At 45.9% G+C, this 10,118-nt stretch overlaps 1 protein-coding gene across 4 annotated transcripts in view; it reads left to right on the top strand.

Moving 5' to 3' along the window:
• Positions 1 to 3,732: 3,732 nt before the first annotated feature.
• Positions 3,733 to 10,118, top strand: part of ADD3 (adducin 3) — a 103,824-nt gene continuing 97,438 nt past the window's right edge. For 2 of the 4 annotated variants that reach the window (XM_040605658.1, XM_040605654.1), the window contains exon 1: positions 4,026 to 4,135. The gene's annotated coding sequence lies outside the window, so the exon portion shown is untranslated. Of the gene's footprint in view, positions 3,756 to 4,025; positions 4,136 to 10,118 lie in introns of those variants that run through there. The other 2 variants (XM_040605656.1, XM_040605657.1) reach the window with 2 other exon arrangements.

Here is a 10,118-nt window from a genome sequence, read left to right as displayed (position 1 = left end):
AATAGTATTCCTTTTTAATACTCTCATAACCCCAGTTATCCTGCAGTATTTGACTACATCCCTGTCTTTAATGTACATATTCTCACAGCTCTCTTCAGATGACCAGAAGGAAATCTGGCCACTGGGGAGCAGGGGAGGCATGGGAAGAGACTGTGCAGCAATTTCCATCCAACAGCCCTCCTAAGTGACAGCAAAAGGCCAGCAGGTCTCTCCCTTTTAAACCAAAGGGACTCTGGAGTAGCTGCCATTCTTGACTGCCACCGTGGTGGTTCCTTACGAGAGGAGAGCTGCAAATACCGAACTGTGGGTAATTTCTGAGCAGCCTTTGCCAAGCCTGTGAGAGTGCTCTCTCACCATCCACTCTTGCCATAATGTATAGATGGCTGCGGCAAGGTCTCCCACAACATGCACAGGGCTGGGGACTCCTCAGCAGGCACTGGGGAATCCCTTGGTTAAGGATTCAGTCTTCAGCAGCATGGAAAAGGTTCCATCCCTCAGCATTTAGAAACTTTGTTCCTCATACAGCCAGCTGAAGCTGAAGTGGTCTGTAGAATCAGTGCTGGACCATGCAAGCGTCTTTCCTCGCTCATGAGGGAGGCTGCCTCCTGGAGTGACTGGGGTCAGGGAGCTGTTATGGTCCTTTGTCCATGGGGAACATGCAGTACCAGAAGTGTTTGGCATTTTGCTGTATAGCTCACGAAGCTGCAAAGATTGCAGCAGAAACCACCCCCCCACACCCCATAACCCAGAAGAGGTGGTTTGAGGACATAATGCCCTTGATTGAAAAAGGAGGCACCCAGGAAACCTTGTGATATATATAATTTTTTAAACTAGAACTAAAGTAATTTGGCATGCATGTCCCCTGAGCTGCTTCCTAAACCACAGCTGCATGAGGAATTATCTAGCTCTTAGCTGAAGTAACTCCTTAAAAAAAACCCCAACATGTAGGTCATTAAAGTGCTAATAAAAAATGTTGATGAATCTCTGAGCAGTGCTCTGATTATCTCTCTGTGGGGAATGAAGAACTCATTAACATGAGCTCCATGCCACTCCCTCCTCCTTTCTCAGAGTTTGGCATAAAGCAAGGAAACAAATGTTTGTGGTTTGGCCAAGTTTCTAATGAGTAGCTCAGCTAGGTCCACTGATTAGACACATGGCTTTACAGAGGGTGAAAAGGCTGCAGTACCATGTAAAGTGGCAGAGTATTTCTGCCAGCCTGAGTCCCCAAAAAGGAAATGCTTTACCTGTTGTGTGGATTTTTTGCAGTGTATTTAGCAGGAAATGTACAGAGTGAGGGTTTTATTGACATGGCAGACAGGGAACAACTCTGTGAGGTCCAGAGAGAGTAACAGAGCCAGATATTACATCTGAGGACGCACTCTCCAAAAATGCAATTCTGTGATAGCTTACTATGGGTTTGGTTTCACTCATTAAGCGAGTTTTTTTAATACTAAGCTACAGTCTGGCCTCAAAAGAACAGACCTGGCTATTATCTGTCCTCCCTGCTCTAGGTGTTACCTCTCCTACTCCACAGAAGGATGTCTATGCAGCAGCCCCCAGGCACCACAGGAACCTGCAGGCAGGCAGCACAGGCAGAGATCTCTATTTGCTGCATCATCTGCAGGAGCTGCAGCACAGAGACCTGCCTAACTAGAACTGGCCGAGACCAGTGACTCTCGAGGAGCACCTGGCAGCTGTTTCAAAGGAGGGAACAAAACCTCCAGAACAAATGGGACAAGTGTCTGCCATGCAGGGAAGTTTCTTCTTGATCCTGCTTGTCATCCATTTATAGCATGAATCATGAGAACATGTCATCTCCATAATCTTTCCAGGACTAAAGTAAAACTCATCCACATGCCCAGGAAAAGAAAACATCCTACAATAAACACAAAAGGCATCTGCTGGGATAAGCGACTGCTGTCTCTGAAATTCAAATCTCAAGGTGTGTGATCAGTGTCACGCAGCACCTTAGCACTCAGATCAACCTCCTGAGACACCAAGTCTGTCCCCTACTGTTGCAGACGATGTATTGTATAACCACTTTAATAAACTCAATCTCAAAAGCAGTGAGATTTTTCCTTTCCCAATACCCTCCCTGAAAAAGGTAGAATTTGATTGCTCTAATGGTTAACAACTCTCCTCTAATTTCCAGCTGAAATTTGTGTGTGGCGAGTTCATACCCAATTGCTTGTGTGCCAGCACCATCTCTAGCTAAACAGTTGTCTAGGCCAGAGTGCAGAAGTTGAGGCAAGTCCTGAACCACCAATTCCATTGCAGTATCACCCTTGCATTCAAAACCACAAACTAAAGTTTGCTATTTCTTGGGGTTTTCAGGTTGAAAGATTTATTAAAACATGATACAGCTTTAACTTTTTCCAAAAGGAAATGAAAAAGAGGGGATGAACATGCAAGGAACAGCCTTACTAATTTAATGAGTGTTATAGTGAATAAATATGCAAATTGGAGAAAGCCAATTGCTTCAACCTTCACAGCGCACTCTGCATGTAGGTATATATTCTTCCTGTGCCCAAGGTAAGTTTTAATTTCCTACACCCACCAGATAGTTAGAGGTCTTGTATTAGACAGCAGATGCTGTACCACCTCATCCCATTATTAGTGGCCAGTAACTACAGATTCCCATAGAGCTGGTCTGGTCAGGTGGAGCCATGTCAGCGCTGGGTATACATTTGCAAAGCTAAAACGTGTTCTGCATCCTCTCTCTATCCAAATCAAATATCCTGTGGCTGGAGGGTTTGGTGCCTCAAGTACTTTTTTCTGCAAGGATCTCTCTTGGCCTTGCTTGCCTTTCTGTCAGATTTGTGGCTCCTGTACTGATGTGGTGGCAGCAGGGCTGAAGCCTCTTCAGTGACTCCATCAGAAGGGGGTCCCAGGCACATGGTGTCTTCACCCTGCCCTTGCCTGTGTCCTGCTCATATCCCTGTGATCACAGTCCCCAAGGGGCTCTTTAAAAGCAAGCAGTACACAGAATTAAAAGGTTTTGTCCCCGAACCTAAATGAAGTTAAATGTGTGAATAATTTTACACCTCTAAGCAATATTGCTGAGTTCAAAGGGAACTTTAAGCCCTTTCAAGGATATTTTAGACAACTTCCGAGTTTTAGAAATAATTAAAAATATGACTAAAATACAGGCTTCATTGCATGCAAAGGACGACTATCACCCACTGCTTCTGTAACTTCAAACGGCTGGTCAGAGCCACCCAGATGTAAGCAAACCAGCCCTGAAACCAAAAAACCAGTAACTTTGGGTGGGGAACCAAGACAGAGATGATTTCAGCTGCAAAGCAGAACAATTACAGAAAGCCAAAAAAAAAAAAAAAAACCCAAACCAAAAAAACAAAACCCGGACAGCTATTGCCAAAATGAGTTTTGCATTTCATGCAGCTTTTTTAAGCCCGGGGCGGCTTTCTCCCCACGGATGGCGCAAGAGCCTTCTCCTCAGCAGCACAAGCCATCTGGAGAAGCCTTCTGCTGCCTTTCGGGCCCAAGGACCGTGTAAATCTCTCAGAATTTCACTCCAAAACAGGTCCTTTTTTGGTTTGGGGTGGGTTTTTTTTCTTCATTGTTCCCACATACACCTCATTTCGTTCCCCACCACCACCAGCTCGGCTGTGCGCCGGGCGTTACGCGGTCCGTCTCCGCAGGCCAGAGCCCGCCCGCCATGGCCCCTCAGGGATAACCGCCCCCCGGAGGATGCCCCGCCGGCGGCGGGCGACGTTGCCCGCCCCGCACTGCAGGTACGGCCGCAGCCGAGGCGCGGAGAGTTGGGCCGGGGACAACAATGGAGGGCGGCCAGGGCGGAGGACGCCGATGGTGCCGCCACCCCTCGGCCAAGTTTGGGGGGAGGTGAAGGAGGGCGGCCCGCCGGCCCTCCTCACCCTCCCCCGGCCTCAAGCTTGGGCGAGGGGCGGCAGGGAGAGGCGGCGATCGAGCCCCCCGCTCGTTGCCAGATAGTGAGCCGCGGCTGGCGGGCGGGCGCGGGGGGAGGAGCCCAGGTGTCCCTTCCTGCCACATAGTGTGCCGCCCCTTTCCCCGCCCGCTCGCCGCGGTGGTGCTGGGGCTCCCGCCGCCCGGCGGAGAGGGATGGACTGAAGCACAAAGGCGCGGGCCCGCTGAGGTAACGCTCCCGCGGTGCGGCGGAGAGGAGCGGCGGATCTGTCCGTTTCCCGCCTGAACGCGGGCGGCAGCGGCCGCTGCGAGGCTGCGGCCGAACCGTTGCCACCGCTGGGGGCGGGGGGGCGGGCGGCGGCGGGAGGCCTGGCGCGCTCCCCCCGGTTCCCTCGGCCGCCTCGGGGCTGCGGAGTAGCGCGGGGCCGCGGCTGGCAGCGGGCTGGGTCGGCGGAGGGGGGCGGCGGCCGCCGTAGGGCGAAGGGGGAACTTGTGCGTGGGCATACGCCAGCCCGCCGGCCGGGGGAGATGCTGCAGTGCCGTCTTTCTGCCTCGGCGCTGAGCTGCAAAGGACAGGGCTTTAAATAATGCGCGTCTTCTCGGAAACTCTGCTAATCAAATAAAACCTTGGAAGTCATTACTGTAATTATGGATTGCCCTCGGTCCGCCGCAAGGCTCCGGACTCCCTGTGAGTCTCCGAAAACTTCTGAAAAAATTTTATATTCTTTAGGCTTTTTTGTGTGTTTCATCGCGCGGGGCTCCACCTTGATCCACCTCGGCAGTGGTGCGGGGAGCCCAGGAATGCGGTTTCCCGCAGGGACACGCATTCCGGTCCCGGCACCGCGCACCCACCGCCGTGCGGGGCATCGCTCGGGGGTCCCGCTGGTCCCGGCACCGCGCACCCACCGCCGCTGCCTCGGGGTGTCCCGCCGGTCCCGCCGCCCCGTGTTTTGTTAGTGCCCCGGGATGATTTTCGTTGTGCGTTTCTGTTAAGCCAGGATGAAATTTACAATCGCAGCCGTGAACTTTAGACTGCAAGAAACGAGGGTTGTGATGGGCCTTTCGGGAGTTTGTGCCTCGGTTTTGGTCTTGCCCCATGATGATTTTCATCTTGTATTTAAAAAAAAAAAAAAAAATAGGAGTTCGGAGTGGGTTTATCAGTTGGTGTTCATCCTGGACTTCAGGGCAAGCAGGCAGGGTCTGCGCGGCCGAACGATGTGATTTTCACAGGAAGCCTCGGACTGGCTCTGTAAGGAGGGTAGAGCACACCTCAAAAGCAGCAACTGCTGCAGCTGGTCACGGAGGTGGGTTGCTTCTGTTTCTGTCTTCTCAGCATCGTTATGTTACGGGCAGGTTGAGGCTGAATCTGCTCGTTTTCATCCATGGGTCCTCAACTCATGTCTGGAGGGAAGTGGTGTGGTACCAGGCAGAGGAAAAACGTGTAGGATTGTGCCTCATCTTGTATGGTGCCACTGTGTGGAGGAATTAAGTTTTAAAACAAATAGATAAACTCAATGGCAATGAATATCTGGGAAAAAAATACTTGGCCAAGGGTTATAAAAGTATGAATGTATGAAGTTGCTGAATTACTAATTGTGTGGGAGAAGTTGCTGCTTAAATCAGCTTTGGTACTGGAGGAATGGATCTGATGATTGCGACCTCAGCCTTTAAAAAAGGGCTTTGGCATGCCTGGAGCAGCTTCAAGGCTGTCTCACCTGCCTCCTGGTCCAGTTGCTGGTGACTGGAATAAAGCACAGGTGCGGCAGACATGCATCTGTGTGTGATCTGCTGGGAAGAGGTGGCGGTGGCTTTGCAGGAGAGCAGCGTGAGCTGGGGCAGTTCTGCATGTGGCTGCTTTGGCAGCAGATCTGCTGTGAAAGGCTCCCTTTCACCTCCTTGCCAGGGTTTGCTGGCATCTCGCTTACACCATGGAGTTCTCTGGTCTGCACACCCTGCCACATAAGTGGCCTGGCTGGAAATGGCATGTGAAGTCCTCATTCGAGCTTCCTTGGTGGCATCCAGTACTTACAGGGAAAGAAGGTGTGAACCCTGGGAATGCTGTGGGCTCTTCAGCCGTTATCAGACAAGCTTCTCAATGCTACTTTGAGTAAAGAGTGCATGTGCTCATTAATGAAACAACATCATAATTGTGTGATTAATAGCGTATACCGGTTTTAGTTTATAGAAATTGTCATGTTAACACTTTCAGTGATACATTATTACTTGCATTTAGTTTTCGCTGGCAGAATGTGAAGTCATAAGCAGGGAGGAAGGGGTTGGCTGTTTAGAGGCTGAGTGTTAAATGATTGAGGTTAGTGCATGATGATGATTAAGCACGTCCTTAATTCTTGACCAATAGATGGAGTGCTGCTACGCTTTAGGATATCTGGGGATTTAATGGTCTCTTGGTTAAATCAGTCATTATCCTTGACTTTTGCCTGAGGATTGAGGCAGCTGACATTTTTATTTAAGGAAGTGGTGATTTTAGGGTGGTGCAATGAGGCTGTCATGTCCACCATGACCATTTAGCCCTCTGTTTGGAGGTGCAGGTGGTGCTTCTCCTGCCAGAGACTTTGCGTTGCTTGTGGAGTAGACTGTGGGTGGACTTGAGCAGTCTGGGTGAATGGGAGTGCTTCATTGTCAGTCAGCGAGGTGTACTGCAGCTCTGTGCTGTTGACCATTTGCTGGTTATGCATCAGTTGTTTGACAGGGCTAGATGAACCGAGCTGGGTTCAGTGTAACTGTGCTGGAACTGTCCCTGTTGCATGTGATGTTAGAGGTGACATTGCATACGGGGCTGCCTGCTTTTGTTCAGGCTCAACTTGTTACAGGCCAGGTGACTTGGCATAAGACATTATTGCCATGAAAATCAGCAGATATTATTAACCTGTAAGAGATGAAAAATATTTTAAGACAGGCTAATGTTAGTTTGTTTCCTTTTGTAAGTGGAGTGTTTTACAGATCAAAAATTGAAGTGAAAGAAGGCAGAAGGCTGCTACTTTTTCTATTGTTAAAATCATTGCTGCTGGTTAAAACTGCAACAAACATCCTTGCCATGCTTTGGGTGGTGTTGGGATGATAATGTTTTTTTTTTAAAAAAAATTAATTTAGGAAAATAACTTGTGTGACTTTGAGCTGGTGCATAAAATTGCCTTTGCTAGCTTTTTTTTTAAACTGTATTAAAATTTTGTTTCTTTAAAAAATGTCCTGTAACTTTAGCAGCCATAGCAACCTTTGGCTATTATGTCCCTTGTAAATCAATTTTTGCAGTGCTGCTGTTTCAGAAACTGGGTTGGTCATTGTTTTGGTATTGACTTGAAAGAATGCAATCTATAGTATTTAATAACATTACTTCCTGTTACATCATGGGCTTTTCTGCAAGTTATGTTTTGAAATGCCGGTTGCAATATGAGAGATGGTAGTAGATGGTGGTGTGGCTTCTGGTAGGGTTCATGGAGGGTAGTTGTCTTTTGTGTAGCATTTTTTGGCAGATGAAGATGAATAAAACTTCCCTTAGGGAACAAGCAGTAACTTACTCATTGTGTGTTAATGTTAGATCTGTTTGCCACAGTCTGCTCTGCTTTCTATATTAACTTTGAGTCACTTGGCATATGGGGAAACACTTTTGTTTCTTTTCCATATTCAAGATAACACAAGTCATTGTGCATCATCACAAATGAGATTTTGAGACATTTCTTCTAAAGATACCCTTGCAAATACATGGCTGTTTTGTGGATAATTTGTGGTCTGGATTATTAGTTAAAACAAACAAACCAATTATAATAAATTTGTTTAGGTAGGAAAGTGTCTTTAGTTATGGCGTGTTCTTAATCTAGGCTATGGGGCATTGTCACTTAAAAATCATCAGTAAACTGGAAAAGGTTTACTACTAAAAGGTTGAGAATTTTCTTCCGATTAATTGAAAAGTTAGTGAAAGAAGGCTTGATAGCTTCAAACATCAGTGTAAGCAGGATAGCTCCTGGTTGGTTTTCCCCTCCCTGGATCTTCAGAGTTTGGTAAATGTGGTGTAGGTATCTATTTAGTTACAACTTTGGGAGCATGTTAAATGTAGTATGTGTCTTATGATAGTAATATCAGTTCTGCTTAATAAGGATGCACTCAGCTATTACAAAGTGCTAATTAAGGAAATATTTTAACAGCCTTCATTCATTGTTGCAGTCTCTTAAACTGTTCTGGTCTTGACTAGGAAGAAACTCTTTCCTTGCCTTGTATTGTTTAATGTGTTAAAATCCTAGTGACATCAATGCGGTAGCTAGTTTTCATGCCAGTTAGCAGGTTGAGGTGAAGATCAGTAAATGGCAAACTGGTGTGAGAGCTCTAGCTTGCTTTGTAGCTTTTCGTATTCTGTTTTCTTGACCCGCAGCACCTAGCAGCTGGTAAAACCTTTTTCCCTTGTGCAGTCGGAACCTCCTGAAGTTATTTCTTCAGCTAAAGTATGTGGCAATTCTGAATACCGTAGAGTTGTTGGCAGCTTACTGCTGCTCTTACTGTTGCTGCACTGCCCTGAATGAGTACCTAGCACAGTGTTTGTGTTAACGGTAGCTGGCACTTCAGCCAAGAGCTGAACTATCTGCTGTGTTGGTCAAAGTAAGAGGATTCTATTGAATTGCTTTGAAAGTCTGTGCTTGTTGTCTTTATCTATACCTGTAACAATTGGTCTCAAACTTTTTTTTGTTGTTGCATGTATTTAATTATTTCAAGATGTGGGTTTTTTTTTTTGTTGAAAACAAGCATTCCTATGCGTGTCATCTGTAGCTATTACATTAAATGCAACATAATTTAGAGGCCAGTTGGATCTGCATCTTGTGTTTGCAGATGCACAATAAATGTCAGTTCTGAAAGCAGGATGCTTACTGCTTAACCAAGTGTTCGTGTGCATGTCCTTCTAACGACAGAGTGCAAAATAGAAAGCTTACTTATTGGATAAAGCTTGTTTTACTTTTTCTAATACAGTAAAAACAAGAAAGGGAAAAAAAATTGAAATATTCCCCTCTGCTCCCCACCCCCACCCTGCCCGCCACCACCATGGACTGGCTTTTGTTGAAGAAATGCTTATTTTGGCAGCTGTAGAAGTCCTGACAGAATGCTGGGGAAATTATTTGGTACTGAAGTTGTCCGATTCAGATTGCTAAATCAATGAAAATTATCAGCAATCTCTCTGAACTCAGCCAACTTATATTAACATAAGTTGTTTTTTTCACATAATCCAGTATTCCAGAACTTCCTTAGCAACCCATATAACATTTTAGTCTTTATGGATTTATATACAAAAAACCTGTATTTATAAAGAGCATCAGTAAGGCCATAAAGTTGAGTATTTGAAAGCTGGGTAGTGCTTTCCAAAGAAAATATCTTTGATTTAAAAATGAAAATTAAACTATGGCATTGGAAAACATACTTATGAGCCCTTGTGTCAAGAAGAGTAGAAGTGTTTTGTCGCAGATGTTTCTGATCTAGCAGACGCTTAGCAGAGGCAACCTTCAGCCTAACACATTCAAAATTAGGTGAAATTGAAAATAGGATTTTGGGACGGAAACAGCAGACAATACTAGGCAGTGCATCCAGCTCTGTCTAGAATACAATGACACAGAAGTAGTGACCTCACAAGTACCTTTGTTTTCCTGACTTGGATAGGCAGCTGTTTTTAGGAGTGCTAATGTGTTGCATAACAACTTCTCCAGGCTCCTGGTCACTGCTAAAGCAGGAGTAAAACACAATTTGAACCATCTCTCTTTTAATATACCAATTGTTGTTACACACCAGACAACCTTCTGTATTTGCTGTGTGTCCAAAACCAAACACATTCTCAGAACATACAAACTTTATTTGGAGTTTCATGGTATAGTAGCCTGTGGAGGGTAAGATCAAGTATTCTCTTATGATTGTTTTCAGCTGTATTATCTGGAATTTCTGTGGTGGTGCTGAAACTTAGGGTGCAAGAGGCTGTGTATAAAATTAATACTTGGTACCCCTGTGTTAATGGACTACAGCATTAGCCCTTCTGAGGTAGTATTACTGTCATAATAAATGACTAGTCAAATAGATATTTCTGTTATGGTGATTAAATTGTGATAGTGCCCACAACAAGCCCATCATCTTGTTTCAGTTCTTAATTGCACATGAAGCATTGCACTAAATACCCAGTTAAGGAGTAATTGTAGTTTTCACAGTTAATCTGTACAATTTCTGGC

Source organism: Falco naumanni, chromosome 9 (assembly GCF_017639655.2).
Source record: "Falco naumanni isolate bFalNau1 chromosome 9, bFalNau1.pat, whole genome shotgun sequence".
In the NCBI taxonomy this organism is placed as follows: Eukaryota; Metazoa; Chordata; class Aves; order Falconiformes; family Falconidae; genus Falco; species Falco naumanni.
Note: the sequence above shows the minus strand (reverse complement) of the source record. Positions and strands in the feature narration are given on the sequence as shown.